We start from the raw sequence: 18,670 nt of genomic DNA, 5'->3' as shown, positions 1-18,670 counted from the left end.
TTGAAGTCTGATCTCTTTTTCAGCTTCTTTAACAGTTACTATATGTGGTAATGCTGACATCCATAGCTGCTGAACTCTGGCTCTGAGTCTCAGGTGTCACACAGATACTTGAAGTTCCAGGGACCGACCAGGTTATACACAAACAGCTCAGCATCTCATAATTTAGAAATATACATTACAACTCATGAATAGATGTTACTGCTGTAAGAGCTTACAATCCAGAAAACTTTACAGTAAGCCGTCCCCTAATAGCCTGTGTTCTCAGGTTCAATTCTCAGAGTTTGCACATTATAGTTAGTTCATATTAGTGAGGTGTTAATAATGTTTGTCTTTTCAATTCTGGCTTATTTCACTCAACATACTGTCCTCAAGGTCCATTCACCTAGTTGCATACCTCACAAGTTGATTCTTTCTTGCCACTGTTCAGTATTCTGTTGTATGTATACACCACAGTTCACTGTTGATTTGTCTGTCGATGTGCCCTTAGGTCACCTCCATCCATTGCAAATCGTGAATACTGAAGCCATAAACAGTGGTGTGCAAATGTCCATTCATATCCCTGCTCTCAGTTCTTCCAAGTTTATACCCAGTAACATTGTTGCAGGACCATATGGCAACCCCATTCTTAGCTTCCTGTGAAACCACCACACTGCATTCCAGATGGGCTGCACTATTCTACTTCCCCACCCCCAGGGAATAGGTACATCCCTCTCTCCACATTTTCTCCAGCACTTGTATTCCTCTGTTTATTTTTTAAACAGTTTTATTCACACCCCATATAATCCATCCTAAGTAAACAACAAATGATTCCCAGTATAATTCATATAGTTATACATTCATTACCAAAATCTTTATGAGGATATTTCCATTTATTCTGCAAAGAAAGGGGAAGAGGAGAAAAAAGATAAATAAAAAAAAGAAGGAAAATAAAAATAAAATGAAAAACAGTAAGGTCAGACAACACCACCACCAAGAATCCTACACCACTCTTAAAGACATTTAGCTTTGGTATATTGCCTTTGTTACAGTTAATGGAAACATCTTACAATGTTACTGTTAACTATAGACTCTAGTTTGCATTGATTGTATTGTCCCCCTATACCATCTGTGCCTGTTTGTGTATATTATGTCCCCTAGAAAAAGCCATATTCTTTAATGCAATCTTATGGGGGCAGACTCTAGTTTGCATTGATTGTATTGTCCCCCTATACCATCTGTGCCTGTTTGTGTATATTATGTCCCCTAGAAAAAGCCATATTCTTTAATGCAATCTTATGGGGGCAGACTGATTAATCTTTTTGATTAGGGTGTGACCTCTTGTTTGGATGTTTCCATGAAGATTTGACCCCACCCATTCAGGGTAGGTCTTAATTAGTTTGCTGAAGTCCTTTAAAGGGAGGTTGCACTGAGAATAGAGAGACAAAAACACCTTGAGATATGCTAAGCCGGGAGACCCAGATGCTTGCTAACGCTTTGAGATGTTGGCCCAGAGTTTGTTCCAGTGAAGCTAAAAGAGGACAAAACGCCCCCAAGAGATGCTTGCTGACGCTTAGAGATGCTTGGAGAAGCAGAGAAGAACATTTGGAGTTCCTAAGCTAAGAGAAACCCAGAGACGTTTTGGAGAGTGCCATTTTGAAACACAGTCCAGGAGCAAAGGAATAGCAGATGGCAGCCATGTGCATTCCCAGCTGACAGAGGTGTTCTGGACGCCATCGGCCGTTCTTCAGTGAAGGTATCTTCTGGTTGATGCCTTAGTTTGGACACTTTTATGGCCTCAGGACTGTAAGTTTGTAATCTAATAAAGCCCCTTTTAAAAAGCCATTCCATTTCTGTTATTTTGCAAAACAGCAGCATTAGCAAACTGGAACAGATTTTGATACAAGAGAAGTGCAGTGCTGCTAAGTTTGCAAATACCAAACATGTTTGAATGGCTTTTTAAATGGGTAAGGGGAAGATTTTGGAAGAATTGTGAGGAGCTTGATAGAAAAGGCCTAGATTGCTTTGAAGAGACTGTTGGTAGAAATCTGGACTCGAAAGATACTTCTGATGAGGCCGTAAACAGAAATGATGAATGTGTTATTGCCAACTGGAAAAAATGAGAGAGATCCTTGTTTCAAAGTGGTGGAGAATTTGACAAAAATGAGTCCTGGTGTTGGATGGAAGGCAGAATTGAAAAGTGACGAGCTGGGATACTTAGCTGAAGAGATCTCCAAGCTGAAAGTTGAAAATGCAGCCTGGCTTCTCCTTGCAGCATATAGTAAAATGTGAGAGGAAAGATAAAAGCTAAGAATTGAACTCTTGGGTACAAAGAAACCAGAAATTGATGGTCTGGAAGATTCTGGGCCTCCAGAAAGTGAGACCCCAGAGGATGGTGACGCACGTGAGGATTTAACCAAACATGGAACCTGACCGCTATTTCAGGACAAGCCAGAATTGGAAAAGGAGTTATCCAGAAAGGATTTGTGGAAAGTCCTTTTATCTGACAATTTTGACTCCTGTATGCTTCATACCAAACCAACAAATTTTTTGCAAAATCTGTATAAACAGAACCACTGCCAGTCTAGACTGGAGGGGACAGAGAAAGAATAGAAGGAAAAATTTCATCAAAGACAGAACCATGGAGATTGAGGTCTGGAGTCAAGAAATCTCAGGCAAGGAGAGCAGAGCAGCCCTTGCACGTGGAAAGGGTGAGTATGCCCCAGAGGCAGAGTACAGGCCTTCCGCCTCCATGCTCAGGAAGAGTGCTGCCACCTCAGGCCTCAGAGAGGGTGAAGCACATTCCCTGGGGATTGGGGAGAACCTGGCCGCCACCCCACTGTTCGGAAACAGGAGAGCCTTGGCCCTAGAGAGGCAGAGTACGGATGGCACCCCAATGCTTGAGGAAAGTGGGGCCAAGAAGAAGGTGGTCTCCCCAATGCATGGATATGTTGAAGCACTCATCCAGCATTTGGAGAGAAAAGGGCTGCTGCGTAAGCCTTTGGAAAGGCTGGCACAGCTGCTCTCTTAAGCCTCAAGGATAAAACATCATTCTATAAATGACTCTCAAACTTTGAAATCTAATGAAGTTTGCCCTGCAGGTTTTAGGAATTGTTTTGGTCCCATTAACCCTGTTTTCCTTTCAATTTCTCCCTGTGGCAATAGGAACATTTATCCTCTGGGTGCCCCTCATTTGTATACCGGAAGCAGATAACTTGTTCTAAGTCTCACAGGTCCACAGCTAGAGGGAAGTTTTGCCTTAGGACAGACCATGCCTGTAATTGATTTTGATAAGATCTTCTACTTGCCTATTGTTACTGAAATGATTTAAGTTTTAGCGATACTGTGATGGGATGAAGGTATTTGTATTTGGAAAGAATGTCTTTTTGGGGTCCCGGGGGTGGAATGTGCCCATTTGTATACATTATGTCCCCTGGAAAAAGCCATATTCTTTAATGTAATCTTATGGGGGCAGATTGGTTAATTTTTTGATTAGGGTTTGACCTTTTGATTGAGTGTTTCCTGGAGATTTGAACCCACCCATTCAGGGTAGCTCTTGAATAGTTTGCTGGAGTCCTTTAAAGGGAGCTTGCACTGAGAACAGAGAGACAAAAAACACCCTGAGATATGCTAAGCCAGGAGACCCAGATGCTTGCTGACGCTTTGAGATGCTGGCCAAGAGTTTGTTCTAGAGGAGCTAAGAGAGGACAAAACTCCCCAAGAGATGCTTGCTGATGCTTAGAGATGCTTTGAGATGCAGAGAGAAGCACAGCTGCCATTGCTAAGCTAAGAGAAACCCAGAGACATTTTGGAGAATGCCATTTTGAAACACAGCCTGGGGGCAAAGGAACAGCAGATGCCAGCCATGTGTGTTCCCAGCTGACAGAGGTGTTCCAGATGCCATCAGCCGTTCTTCAGTGAAGGTAGCTTCTTGTCGATGCCCTAGTTTGGACACTTTTATGGCCTCAGAACTGTAAATTTGTAACCTAATACATTCCCTTTTAAAAAGCCAGTCCATTTCTGGTATTTTGCATAACAGCATTAACAAACTAAAACACCACCCAGTTTTCAACACCTTGCAATGTTGGCATTCGTTTGTTGTCCCTTGTGTAAAAACATTCTTATTTTTGTACATTTTATCACCGTCATTGAGCACTCTAGGTTTTGCTAAGGGATAGAATCCCAGTCTTTATCTTCTATCTTTCCTTCTGGTATCATACATGCCCCTAGCCTTCCTCTTTAAACTGTACTCACACTCATCTTTGTTCAGAGTACTTACAGTATTGTGCTACCATCACACAGTATTGTGCTATCCATTTCTGGATCTATACAATCAATCCTGTTGAACATTCTGTACTCTTTCAGTATCAAATGCCCAATCTCTAACCTCTTTCTGTCTCCTGATAACCTGTGCTCTCAACTTTAACTCTCAAGGTTTGCTCATCAATGTTAGTTCATATTAGTGATACCATACAATATTTATCCTTTTCTGTCTAGCTCATTTCGCTCAACATAATGTCTACTGTCTACCATTTTGTCTTTTGCATTTTATATATTATTCTAGTTTGCTAATGCTGCTGTTATGCAAAATACCAGAAGTGGATTGGCTTTTATAAAGGGGGTTTATGTGGTTACAAAGTTACAGTCTGAAGGCCATGAAAATGTCCAAATGAGGGCATCAACAGAAGTATACCTTCACCGAAGGAAGGCCAATGGCATTCGAAAACCTCTTTTCACTGGGAAGGCATCTCCTGATTCCAGATTGAGTTCCACCTCCTGTGCATTCTTCAAAGTGTCTCTTCGCTGCAGCTGCTCTTGAGTTCCTTCTGTTTGTTGGCTCTTTTATATGGCTCCATTGATTTAATTAAGACCCACCCTGAATGGGTGGGGTAACATTTCCATGGAAATTATCCAATCAAATGTCTTGCCCACAGTTGACTGAGTCACATCTCCATGTGGAAACACTCACTCAGTGGGTTCCAACCTAATCAACACTAATACATGTGCCCCCACAGAGAACATGGCGTTTTGGGGGACATAATACATCCAAACCAGTACATATATCTTATTTTTATTTTTTTCTTATCTCTCTTTTTACCCTTATTGATAGTCTTCATTTCTACACTCTTCAAACCTCTCTTTCCTGCCTTTTCCTATCTGCCTGTTGTGCTCCCTTTAGTATTTCTTGTAGAGCAGGTATCTTGTTCACAAACTCTCTGTTTGTCCTAAAATATTTTAAACTCTTCCTCTTCCTCTTTTTTATTATATTTTGTATTGTAGAATATAATATATATACATAAAAGTGATAACTTCCCAAGTGCAATGTAACTAGTTAGCAAATTTCAAAGAATATTATAGGTTACAATTCCACAGTTTGAGTTATTTCCTTATTATGAAATATACACACAAAAAGGTATAGCTTTCAAATTACCATTTAACAAGTAGCTATAAAACAAATTTCAAAGGATGCTATGGGTTACAGGTCCACCATTTCAATTACTTCCTTCTAACTATTCTAATACCCTAGCAACTAAGAAAAAGAACGTTATATAAAGATTCAGTATTCATAATCCTTTGTTAAATTCTATCTTCTCTGTTGCTACTCCTTCCTCTAGTTTAATCACTTTCCCAATCTTCAGGGATATCTAGGCAGTGACCACCCTAAGCTGTTCATGTTGAAAAGGGGTGTCAACTTTATAAGCAAAGGGGACACATCTAGTTGATGTTCTTGAAGAGGCTATTGCCTCTGGGTTTTGAGACTTAGCTGGCATAGGAGCACTCTGAAGGATTTACATTTCTGGTGAATAAATTTAGTGAGTGAAACTTGATAAAAGTTTATATAAGAGTCTCAGGGATCTGGGTATTCTTCAGGGTTTTCAGGACTGTTGTTGACTTGGGTCATTTGGCATAGCTAGGTGAAGCTTGCATAGGAGTACCTCCAGGACAACCTCTTGACTATTTGAATTCTCTAGCCACTAAAGCCTTATTTTGTTGCCTTTCTTTCCCCCCTTTTGGTCAAAAAGGCATTCTCAATCCTTCAATGCCAGGGTCAGGCTCATTCCTGGAATCCATGTCCCACATCGCCAGGAAGGCTTGCTCATCTCGGGGGTCCTGTCCCATGTCAGGGGGAGGGTGATGAATTTATTTGCAGAATTGGGCTTAGAGAAAAATTGAACAACAGAAGAGGTTCTCTGGAGGTGACTTCTAGGCATAATTACAGGTGGGCTCAACCTTCTCTTTATGGCCATAATATTGAGGGCTTGACATACAAAATATACGTCTTATAAAACAAAATTACAGATCCAAGAAGTGCAGTGTACCCCAAACAGATCTGAATAGACCTACACCAAGACGCTTAATGATCAAATTGTCAAATGTAAAAGACAGGATAGGATCTTTGGATAATTGTATGGTATGTGAACAAAGTGTACAATCATTTGCCCCCAGTACCATCATACAGCTGTGCATCCATCAGAACTAATTTTTTTTTCAATTTTTAGAACATTTTCATTACTCCAGAAAAGAAATAAAGACAAAAAAGGGAAACTCAAATCCTCCCATATCCCTAATCATCTCACTCCATTGTTGACTCAATGTATAGTACATTTGCTACAAATGATGAAAGAACATTAAAATACTACTAACTGTAGTATATAGTTGGCAATAGGCATACTTTTTTCCTATATGCCCCTCTATTATTAACTTCTAGTCATTGTTCTGGTTCATGAAAGAGATTTCTAATCTTTGTACAGTTAATCATGGACACTGTCCACCACAAGATTCACTGTTTTATGCATTCCTGTATTTTAACCTCCAACTATTCAGATCTATTCTGTTTGGGGTGCACTGTGCTTCTTGGATCTGTAATTTTATGTCTTGCATAAGAGATAGGAAATTTTCATTGATTATTTCCTCTATTGCTTCTGTCCCTTTTCCCTTCTCTTCTCGTTCTGGGACACCCATGACACGTACATTACTGCATTTCATGTTGGCATTCAGTTCCCTGAGATGTTGCTCATATTTTTCCATTCTTTTCCCTATCTGTTCTTTTGTGTAGAGGTTTTCAGGTGTCTTGTTTTTCAGTTCCTGAATGTTTTCTTCTGCCTCTTGAGATCTGCTGTTGTATGTCTCCATTGTGTCTTTCATCTCTTGTGTTGCCCCTTTTATTTCCATAGATTCTGCTGGTTGTTTTTTCAAACTTTCAATTTCTACCTTATGTACACCCAGTGTTTTCTTTATAGCCTTCATCTCTCTTGCCATATCTTCCCAAAACTTTTTGAATTAATTTAGCATTAGGTTTTTCAATTCCTGTATCTCAGTTGAAGTGTAAGTTTGTTCCTTTGACTGGGCCATAACTTCATTTTTCTGAGTGTAGGTTGTAGTTTTCTGTTGTGTCGGCATCTGGTTTCCTTAGTTACCCCAGTCAGGTTTTCTCAGACCAGAACAGGCTCAGGTCCCAGAATGAAGAACTATTCAGTATCCAGTTTCCCTAAGGGTGAGTTTTAGAGGAATGACACACCCTGTGAGGCCTCAAGCCACTGTGCTTTTCTGCCCAGCAGGTGGCGCCTCTCAGCCTGTCACTCCCATCTGGTGTAAGGAGGTGTGGCCGTGGCTGTTTTCCCCCAGGCTCTGGGATCTGGTTCTGAAGGGAAGGTGGGTAGATCTGGGCACCACCTCTTTCCTCTTGGGGAAGATATGGTCCCCTAGGGAGTTTTCATTTGTGTACAAATAGGTTCTTTGTCTCTCTGACTCTGCTATCTCCACCTTTATCTGGGTCAGAGAGCTGCAAGCTGAAAATGGCTGAGCCTTTCTCCACTGAGCTCCTCAGGTTGAGAGAGAGAAAAAGGGACAGAAAGCCCCCTTTCAGGGTCAGTCCATGGCCCCCAGTTTCACCTGTCAGCCAGAGACAGCACCTGGTCCTCTGGGCTCCCCCTCTTGGGACAGAGATATCTCCTGGTTCTTAAAAGGTGAGCCGTCACTAAAAGCCTCTATCTGCTTGTTAGGGATTTGCATCTTGCATTGAGAAGTCCACATTTGCTAATTAAAATCCCAGTTGGAGCTGGACTGAGGTATATTTGCTTGTTTGGAGAGTGCTGCTCTCTTCAATAGCGAGGCTGTGCAGTTTGGGCTGCCATCGGGGAGAGGCTCCTGGCTTGTGTCCACAGTTTCTACTCACAGATTCCATGCTGCAATCTCTGGCATTCTTTCCACTCCAGGTTGGTACATGGTGTTTGGACAATCACACTTGCCCCCAGCAGTTATTCCAGATCATTTACTAGTTGTTCCTGGTTGTTTATTAGTTTCTCTGGAGGGACTAACTTCTCTACTCCTCTCTATGCTGCCATCTTCTTCTGTCTCTTCTCCCTCATTTTTGAAGGACAGTTTTCCTGGATATAGAATTCTTGTTTGGTAGTTTTTCTTTTATCACCTTATATCCTTCATACTACTGCCTTCATTATCTCTGTGGTTTCTACTGAGAAATCTCTAGATTTCTTAGGGAAGATAAACCCTTTAAGGATTATCTTGTTCACTTGACTTCTTCCTTTGTTTCTGTGACTCTCTTAACTCCACCCTTGTCTGAGTCAGCACTGATGATTGAAAATGCCTATGGCTTTCTCTAATGAGCTACTTAGAATGAGAAAAAAGAAAGAAATCCCCTTTTCAGAGTCAGTCCCCAGCCCCACAGTTTCGCCAGTTGATTGGAGTTGGTACCTGGTTCTATATGCCCTTTTTCTTGAGACACAGCCTTTTTCCAGTATTCTGAGCTCACCCCACTCCAAATACCTGTTTTTATTTATTATTTTTCCATCAGCCCCACATCCTCTTTTCCGGGAGAGACCTCAGGGTTCCCTTTCCTGCTTGCTCCAGGTTTATCTGTGCTCATAGATTGTATTCAGTAGTTCAGATTTGTTAATTGAAACTGCTGTTGGAGCTTGGTTGAGTTACCTTACCTTGCTCCCAGCAGAGACCGCTTCTTTTTCCCACAGGGAAGTGTTCCAACTCAGCCTGCTGTGTTGGTTGGGGAGGGTCGCCAGCTCTGCAGTTTGGAAAGCTTTACTTATAATTCTGTGCTGCAATCTCAGCTGTTTCACTCATTTCAGACTGGTGTACCTGTGTGTCCAGTCACGGATGTCTCCCAAACAGTTGTTCTAGACTATTTTCTAGTTATTCCTAGCTATTTACTAGTTGCTGTAGGGTACTAACTAAATTCCACACCTCCCTATGGTGCCATCTTGCCCCCCTTTCACAAGCTGCTATGTCTTACATAGAAGCAGCACTTCTCATCCTCATTATAATATCCCAAACCCGTGAACCATGACAATTCTATAACTCCCTAGATTCCTATTTTTTATTAGGTCAGGGTATTGTTTTCCAGTTTGCTTGTACTTGTGACAGCCCTGTGGTGGGTTATGAATGAATTTAGTTGCTCATGACCACCATATTTTCCATAGTCTAGAAAATAATATATGAAAGTACATTGCTTATATTAAAGATACTTTGTTTCTACTTAGTCATGACGTAAAATGTATTTCTTTCTATGAGTTGTAATCAAAAACGTCTGAAAGCCACTGTTTAAAGGGTAAATAATTCTCTTCTGAATAGCTTTGAAAGCATGTTTTTAGAATTCATTTACTATCAGATGTTTTTCATCTCTTTCTTGGCCCTTTCTTTTTCCATCTTTCTAGTAGATACACAGATTTTCCTGTATCTCATGCCTTCCTCCCCAGAGAACACAGGAGTGCTACTACCTCCCTCCTGCCCCACCCCTTCACTCAAACTCCTTTGCTTAGTTGGCTCATTTCCTCTGGGACATCCTCAGTGCTAAAAGACCTTACTTGTACGTAGGCTCTATGTTAAAAAAAGAATTGTTTATCTTTGTTTTGACCCTGAAATCACCGGATGTAAAGAAAAGCTCTAGAGAGGGAGAAGTTCTTTCAGTGACAAAGACACCTAAGAATATCTGTACCAGGGGTCAGCACATTATACCCGTCAGGCCAAATCCAGCCAGCTGCACAGCAGACCATCTGGCCCACAAGCCTAAAATGTTACTCTGACCCTGTAAGAAACAGTTTGCTGACCTGAGCTATGTGAGGAAGAGTCGCTGGCAGCCCTCCTCACCCATATTCCACCCATTGTTCCAGCTCGTTTTTGATCACTTTGAACCCTTATTGAGGCATTTTCTCCAGTTGACAAGGCTAAAATTAAACTGTTTTGCTTCCTTTCTACTTCTTTCCCCCATAAGGCTAAATAGTACTCTCACCCCCCCCACTCCTCCCCTACCCAAAATTTCAATTTCCACTGAATTTACTTACCTTGAGATATATATGTACTGTGGAAGCTTGCCTTTTTTTCCATTGTTCTTTTACTATAGCAATACTTTGCCTTAACAGGCTCGACTGTCTGCAATTCATTAAAGTCTTTATGAACTTTTACTTACAAAGTTGGATTTTAGAAGGCATACAAAACCAAAAGGGGGGAGGTGGGGTGGAAATACAACCTTTCTGTAATAGAAACTGAGAGAAGGATAAAATTTCCTTTTGTAAGTCACAGTAGCAAATGATGATACACGTGGACAGGGCCACAACCAGGTCCCTTCCCAGGATTAAGTCTTCCTGACACTCAGGAACTAAGTAACCCCCTCTCTGTAAGAGGTTGTCATTCTTCAGTCCTTTCATTCAACAAGTATTTGAGTATCTACTATAGGATAGGTACTATTTTCAGTACTGAGAATATAGCAATGAATGAAATAAAATCCCTGCTCTTGTGGCTCTTACAGTCTATGGGGGGTGACAGATTAAAAATATAAAGTATATCAAGTTGTGCTAAGAGAAAGGGGACTGAGAATGACTGTGGTGAATATGGTTAGTGGTACCATTTTGTATAGGTTAGTTGAGAAAGGCCTCTCATATGTGGCGATACCTTAACAGATCTGAAGGAAGTAGATGAACAAGCTGTATGAATTTCTGGGGAAAGAGTAGTCCAGGCACAGAGAAGGATAAACACAAAGCCTCTAAGATGAGAATGCACTTGGTATGCTCCAGAAATAGCAAAGAGGCCAGTTGTCTACAATAGAGTGAACAAGGGGGAAGACATCATGAAGATCAGATCACATAGAACTTACAGGCCATCGATAAGATTTGGAATTTATTCTGAGTGATATGGAAGGCCATACAGAGATATGAGCAAAACCTTTTTTGGGAAAAGGATCAGATTGTCTCTTTGGGGAAAAGCTATACAGGAGCAAGAGTAGAAGCTGGTGTATTGTTAAGAGGAAGAGAGGAGCCAAAGATAATATCAGAGTTGGCCTGAGAACATAGTACAGTGCAGATGCCTTTACTAAGATGGAAAGGCTTGTAAGACAAGCAGATTCAGAAGGTATTCAGTGTACGTACAGTTAGGGACACATTAAATTTGAGATAGATCCTCCAAATGAAGATGTTGAGTAGGTAGTTGGATTTGAAAAGCTGAAGTTTGGGGGAGAAATTTGAGAAAATTTGGGGGTTATCAGCATGTAGATGTTTTTTAAAGCCATAAAACTGCATGAGATCATCTTGGAAGGAGCAAATATAGGTGGAAGAGAAGAGGACTGAGGACCAACCTCTAGGTAATTCTAAAATTTAGAAGTCAAGAAGATGAAAGGAATCAGCAAAAAACAATGAGAAGGAATGGCCGGTGATATATAGGAGGAGATCCCGAAGAGTGGTGTCCCAAAGACCAAATAATGTGTTTCAATAGAGAGTAAGAGGAGTACTAAGAATTGGTCATTGGATTTGGCAGAAGAGAAGTTGTGGGCAGCTTCCATTTCACAGTGTCATGAGAGTTCCCATGGAAATTGGAAGGGATTTAAGCCTGATGGCTTCAAGAAAGAATGGGAGAAGAGAAATGGAGACCATAGTGTGGACAACTCTTGTAAGGAGTTTTGTCCTTAGAAAAGGAGAACAGAGAAATGGGTAGAAGCATATGGGTTCTGTTGTCTGTTTATTTTGTTAAGATGGAAGTGCTGATGGGAATGATACAAAAAAAAGGGCCAATGATTGCAGGGTCATGTGAAGAGATGAAATCCAGTGCACAAGTAAAGGGGGGGTGGGGGGATGTTGTAACAGGAATGAGGGTACAGGGAATGGAGATGAATGCAAGCACATCAGATGTTTGGGGGTATAAGCTGATAGTTTGTAGTAGAAAAGTATGAGGATGTTCTCTTTTAATGACTTCTATTTCTTCATTGGAACACACATCATCAGCTGAGGGTGAAGAAGGGATATTGTGAAGGGGGGTTGGGGAAAGAGGAAAAGATGTGAAATAGAAGAATAGGATGTGGGTGATAAGTGGTGGTGAGTTTGAGAGAAACCACTCAGCCTGGTTGGGTTTTCTCCAGTGCTGGGGCAGGCAGATTCCCATGTCCCCTCTAGTTACTGAGGCTGCTTGAGGGTTGACTCAAGCCTTCCTCACTCTCAGCTTTGTTGTGATTGAGGGTAAATTCCTTAAAACAAGTAAGAGGTATGTGGAGCTTCTTGAGCCTTAGGTGCTTCTCACTCACACTTAAATAAGAGTTACTCGTTAATGCCTCATTATTATATGTAAGAGAGTCTGTCTATTCAATTTGCTGCAAACCCATCCTGTCAAGAAAGGCCCAGGACGGATAATTGCTGTGGGAAGAATTAGAGCAGTCACTCTTATAACTTGCCTTTTGAATAGAGAATGAGTAGTTTTTTTCTTTTGAACTGACCCAATTTTTAAAAACACCTTGGCATTGTAAGCTTAGCCACAGCATAGGCGTATTACAAAGAGACACTTGTCTAACCCATGGTATCGTTGCCAAGGCACTCTTGCCTCCTGCCTGCTTCTTGCTGGCTGGCTCCCTATGTAAGGAACAGGTTTTACCCCATATGGCCTGCTTGTTATTGTCTTATTAACTAAGCAGTTGGCCTTAAGCCTTCTGTGCCCTTAATACCAGGCCATACTATGCAGGCTCTAAAGCTCTGATTCCTGGGCTGAGGTCATTTCCAAGCATCCATCACAGTGCAGTCAGGGATCTTATTCTTGTGATCACAGTTCCACTGTGTGAGCCTTCCTTAGCCAGAGCCTCGAATGTAATCAGTGAGATCTCTTACCATGCTTCAAGCACCCAGGGAAACCTGAAACCAGAGGATTTTAGAGTAGAAAGGAAAATTAGGTATGACTAGTATTAGATACAATTTAGAGTGTCAGTTTCAACTAAATTTAATGCTCATAGCTCCTGTAGGACCCAGAACTAGATAAATGTGTTACATTGTGATACTCTAATAGTTGCTCATCTGGAGCTAAATATTCTTAACAATGCAAAAACTAGCAAAAGATTCATACCTTCTTATGGGCTGACCAATTAATTCTCTAGGCAGATCCAGCATTCCTAAGATTTCCTGAGTGTGTACTCTGTCATATTGATTCATTTTCTGCTCCTCCTCTGATCCAACTTTAGTTCCCTTTTGTCAGAGAGTGAATGAGGAAATACAGATTACATAATACCAGATTCTAAAAATCCTTTAGCCACTTATACTGTCCGCCCTAATGGTTCTTAAAGCAACATTTCCTAATTACTTAGTTCTAAAAAATACTGATGCTTGCTGTCCCTAAAGGTGCTTGATTTTAAAAGGCTAGGGGAAGGGGAAGTGGATGTTGTGCCAAAGATGTTCGGGAGATGCTGCTTTTTATATCTTATATCCTTCCATGCCACTACTCCCCACCCCTACCAAGAGTCACAGTTATTAAGAAGCTTTGAGAAGTTCTTCAAGAAACTTTTTTAAACTTGTTTAACCTAGTATTTTCCAAATGTATTTGATCACAAAGCTCCTATTTTTAGTGCATGTGCTAACACCTTGCAAGATACTGCTCTTCAGATCACAGTTTTGGGAAATATTGGTTTAGAGTAAATAACCTGCCCAAGGTTTTATGACTAGTTTTGGTAGAGTCAAGAACTAGGCTCCAGGTCCACATGTCTCCACAGCCTGAGCTCTCACCGCTGTTGATTCTGCCTCCAGACCCTTGAGCATGTGTATATTTCCCCAGACCACCATAATTCAGATACTGGTATGATTCAGCTAGACAACTTCCTGTTTCTAACAGTTCCTTACCTTTATGACACTCTTCCAATCTGTACCAGGTACCGGAGATGGTTTTCTCTGGGCTGATGGTCCTGCCTGTCTGTGTAAAGAAAGACATGTTACCTAATCAATCATAAACAGATTATATTAAAAAGGACTGTTGCCTACTAGCCTCCTCCCTTAAAAACCATTAGAACCCTTAGGACTTCCCAGAAAGTACAAACTTGAGGCACTGTCCATGTGACTTTCACAGAGTGCCCAAGGATGTAATAGTTCAGGTTCATTAGCACCCTTGGCATAGTTTCCCATTACAAACAAGTAGCTCATCACAAATGGTGGAAGTCTGTCTCCAGTGTGTCAGCATCTGCACCTGTGCATCCAATATGGTAGTCACAAGCCATATTTAAATAAAACTATAAATTCAGTTCCTCAGTCACACTAGCCACATGTAAAGTGCTCAGTAGCCATGTATGACTAGTTACTGTACTGGACAGCACAGATATAGACTATTTCCATCATCACAGAAATTTTTATTAGTCAAAGCTGGAGGCATTAACACTAGTAGCCAACAGCTGAGGCTATCCATCTATCTGTATTGTGCTGTGGTACCCCATCATGCCACAGCTCTCTCTCCCTGCTCTGGCCCTTAGTTGAGATGTCCATGTTTGGTTTGTCAAACCCAGTATTTTCAAAATTCATAACTATTGTAGACCCTTCTCTAATCCTCTTTACTCTCAAGCATTTAGAGTAGGGGGCATCCTAAAACATTTCTTATAGGGAGGCACCATTCCCAAGCCATCCTGTCAGAAGCTATCTTCCTGTTAGGCTGAGAAGAACATCAAGACCATTTTGTACTCAGGAGTATGTACTTCAACCAGGAAAAGTTCTCGCCTTTTACCATATCAAATTAGCCTTTTCATTTAAGGTTGCTGATAATTTAGAATTTCAGTTGCCATTAGACATCATGATGACTACTGAATATATTACCAAACAAGACAACATCTCATACTTTTCTCTTTCCAAGCTGGTCATGAAGAAGTGACTTGGAATGTGAGTGAACTAGAAGGACTGATAGTGTAATAAGAACACTGATACAGTCAGCTGTTGGTTGACACTTAATGTACACCAAAAAATGAGATAAAATCCTCTGAACAGTGGGAGAACCCAGAAGGTTGGACTTGAAAATACCCTCTAACTTGTCAGAAGGTTCTCACTTTTTTTTTTTTTAAGAACTCTAGCAAACGAGACAACTGCATCTAGTTTTAAGTTCTTGCATGTGTTTTCTCTTCCATCTTGCTTGATAATATGCCTATATTTTGTGTTCTTCTATATTTTTCAAATGCTATTCTTTCAAAGTTTTTTTTAAAATGTCACATTTTGGATAGCCAATCCCAGTACCTATTTCCATCCCAGAAGGTAGCATTTCACCCATTTTTGGTTTTGTTTTGTTTTTAACTTTTGACTCTGACATCCTTACGTAAGGCTCAGTATACACATTTAAACAAGTGCATTTCAACACCATTTCTGCTTTCCACACCTCACTAGAAACAAAGCCGGTAAGTGGTCACATAGCCTTCAAGTTGTGTGGAGTTAAAACTTTGAACATCTGATCCAACATCCCTAGCAAATACATCTGTTCCTTATTTTTCCCTTCTCCAAAGACTCTTCAAACTTATTCCACCAAACAAACATATTAGGTGATCCTCTCCATCCTGGAATCCTAAAGGACATAATTGTTCCCAAAAGTCACCCCCTAGTCATCCTGGTTTTTCATGTTCTCAAGAAACCATCTTATACATCTCGTAGGTAAAGTAGTCTACAATTATTCCTACAGGAAACGAAGAAGTGTATTCCCTGAAAACTGGCTTCTCTGGCCAACCAGTGTGTAGAGGAATCCACCTGGAAAGCAGATGTCCCCCTCAGCTACAAAAAGCCACATGTTGGTTGAGCTGAACAGAATCCTCTCTGCTTTCTAATATTAAAGCTATCCAGAGGCCAGAAAAATCACAGCTGCCCTCTTACACAGAAGTTCGTTTTTCACCTTTTGGCTGAGGGACATCTACCCCATCTTCCCTGGACTTCGGAGGAGTACCATCAGGCCCCACCAGAGGCCCACAGTTGGATCTCTGAACACCCATCTTACCTGGGCCTCACTGACTAGTTCAACATTGCTGACCTAAGTTTACTTATTTCTCACTCTAACAGCTGAAGGGAAGCTGCATTTTCCAATCTTTGGACAAACTACTTTTAACTTCTAGTGCTGAGTAGTCATCCCAAGGAAGAGAGGCCCAGGTCTGTCATATCAGAAAATAGCATGTATTTATTCATAGGAATGTTGGGAGAATGATAGAAGCTGTTACGTGTTAAACTCTTAGAATACTGCCTGGCACAGAATAAATGCAATTTTTTACTATAATTTATTAGCAGCAACAAAATTGCCAAAATTGATTTATTATGAGATAGTTACAGAGTGATCAGAAGCCCTAATACATTTCAGGGAAATTGAATTTTTTTTTTAATTCATTTGGGGTTTTGATAAAAGATAATTATTTAAACAAATGGGCTTTCTATATGAGAGAGAAGGAAGGTGAGGATAATGTAATGGTTCTTCCCTATCCATTCCTATGGCATCTATCCCCTTTCTTCAGCAACCTTTACATCTGTATATAAAAAGAAAAAAAATCAAGGAAAACAAAGCACTAGGGAGTTTGTAATTTTTATCAAAAGTACAATAGCATCATCCCCTTTCAAGATGTCAGAGTGAAATGGTTCAGGGCTCCATTTCTCCACAGAAGCTTTGAACAACCAGTTAAGAACTGGCAGAAACATCCTTTTCAGAGCACCAGAAAATAGTTAAAAGGCTACATAACAGAGCAAGTGCCAAATCAAGACTAAGGCTACATAAAAGCAATAGGAGCTCATGGTGGCCTGGCTGGTCCCTCTCTTAACCCTCACTGGCTTGGCACAGAGCTGGTCCCTGGTCCCAGTCCAGAAGAAGCAGAGCAACTCTCACGCACATACTGGAAGCTTGTATGTCTGGCCCAACCTGTCTGGTGCTAGCCTGACGGACTCACCACCCCACAACTTGCCCTGTGTATAGAAAGCAGCTCACGGAACTCTCCTACAGAATGCTGTGGGAAGAGTAGTCAAGTTGTGCTGCCTGGGGCAAAGGATTGCTGGCTATAGGCCATACAGTACAGTGCCCAGGACTGTAAGGAAACTGTTTCCTGGGGAAGAAGGGACATTGAGAACCATGTAAACAGGAGAGTTCCTAGGGCGACACATGGCACATGTCTACTAAGACAAGACACATGCACAGAAAGGATCACTGAGACCCATATGCTTTGGCCTGGTACTATTCTCTAAACTAATTGTACAGATAAGCCCTGAAGGAAAACAGTTGCACAGGTCAATCTGCAAAGGCTGGGAAGGCGTCTTCTTTTTTCTTTTTGGTTAGCTCTTGGCAGTTAGCTTGGTTAGCTCCTGGCTTGTACCAGCTAGTGTAATAATGCTAGCTGGATACAAGCTTAAGGAACACAAATTTGCAGAATCTAAATTCCATCAATAACACATTAAAATATCAAAATTTCCAGGTTTCAACAAAAGATTACAAAATATACTAAGAAATGGGAAGCAATAGCCCTGGCAATGGAGAAGATAAAAGCATTAGAAATCATCAATAAGAAGGACTAGACCTGGGACATACTAGACAAAGACTTTTTTAGAACAGTCCAAAATTTGCTCCAAGAACTAAAGGAAAACATTGACAAAGAACTAAATGAAATCAGGAACACAATAGATGAACACAAAGAGATTATCAATAGAGAGATGGAAATTATGAAAAGGAATCAGAGCTGAAGGCCACAGTAATAGAAATTAAAAATTCCCTAAGGGGACCAGCAATAGATTGGAGCTGACAGAAGAATGAATCAGAAAACTTGAAGTTGGGACAATTGAAATCATTCAATCTGAGGAGAAGAAAGAGGAAAGAATGAAGAAAAGTGAACAGAGCCTGAGAGACCTGTGGAACATGTACCCATACATGCATTGTGGGAGTCCCAGAAGGAGACAGAGAGAGAGGGTATCAGAGATAATAATCAAATAAGTAATGGCTGAAACTTTCAAAATTTAACAAAAGGCATGAATATACACATCTAAGACACTCAACAAACTCCAAAGAGGATAAACTCAAATAGCCCATTGCCACTGCATAATGTAATCAAACTATCAAATACCAAAGATAAAGAGAGAATTCTGGAAGCCACAAGAAAGTAGCAACATGTCATGTACAAGGAGCCTCAATAAGATTACATACTGATTTCTCATTGGAAGCCATGGAGGTAAGAAGGCAGTGGGATTACATATTTACAGTACTGAAAGCAAAAAATTGCCAACCAGGAATTCTGTATCTGGCAAAATTGTCTTTCGAAAAATTAAAACATTCCCATATAAGCAAAAGTTGAGGGAGTTCATCAACTAGACTAATCCTATGATATGCTTAAGAGAGTTCTGCAGATTGAAAAAAAAAATGACACTAGACAATAGATGGAAGCTGCGTAAAGAAATTAAAAGCTTTGGTTAGAGTACAACATGGGTAGATATAAATGCCAGTA

The 18,670-nt window shown here is 40.8% G+C and overlaps 1 protein-coding gene and 1 long non-coding RNA gene across 3 annotated transcripts in view; one reads left to right on the top strand and one right to left on the bottom strand.

Moving 5' to 3' along the window:
* The window catches only part of GALNT1 (polypeptide N-acetylgalactosaminyltransferase 1), a 169,604-nt gene that overhangs the window by 142,812 nt on the left and 8,122 nt on the right, over positions 1 to 18,670 (top strand). The window lies entirely within an intron of this gene.
* The window catches only part of LOC119511172, a 101,143-nt gene continuing 96,472 nt past the window's right edge, over positions 14,000 to 18,670 (bottom strand). Inside the window, exon 5 of the long non-coding RNA XR_005212173.1 lies at positions 14,000 to 14,157. This is a non-coding gene — a long non-coding RNA (uncharacterized LOC119511172). The remainder of the gene's footprint in view (positions 14,158 to 18,670) is intronic.

Source organism: Choloepus didactylus, chromosome 16 (genome assembly GCF_015220235.1).
Source record: "Choloepus didactylus isolate mChoDid1 chromosome 16, mChoDid1.pri, whole genome shotgun sequence".
Taxonomy (NCBI): Eukaryota; Metazoa; Chordata; class Mammalia; order Pilosa; family Megalonychidae; genus Choloepus; species Choloepus didactylus.
This window is presented reverse-complemented; position numbering and strand designations above follow the sequence as displayed.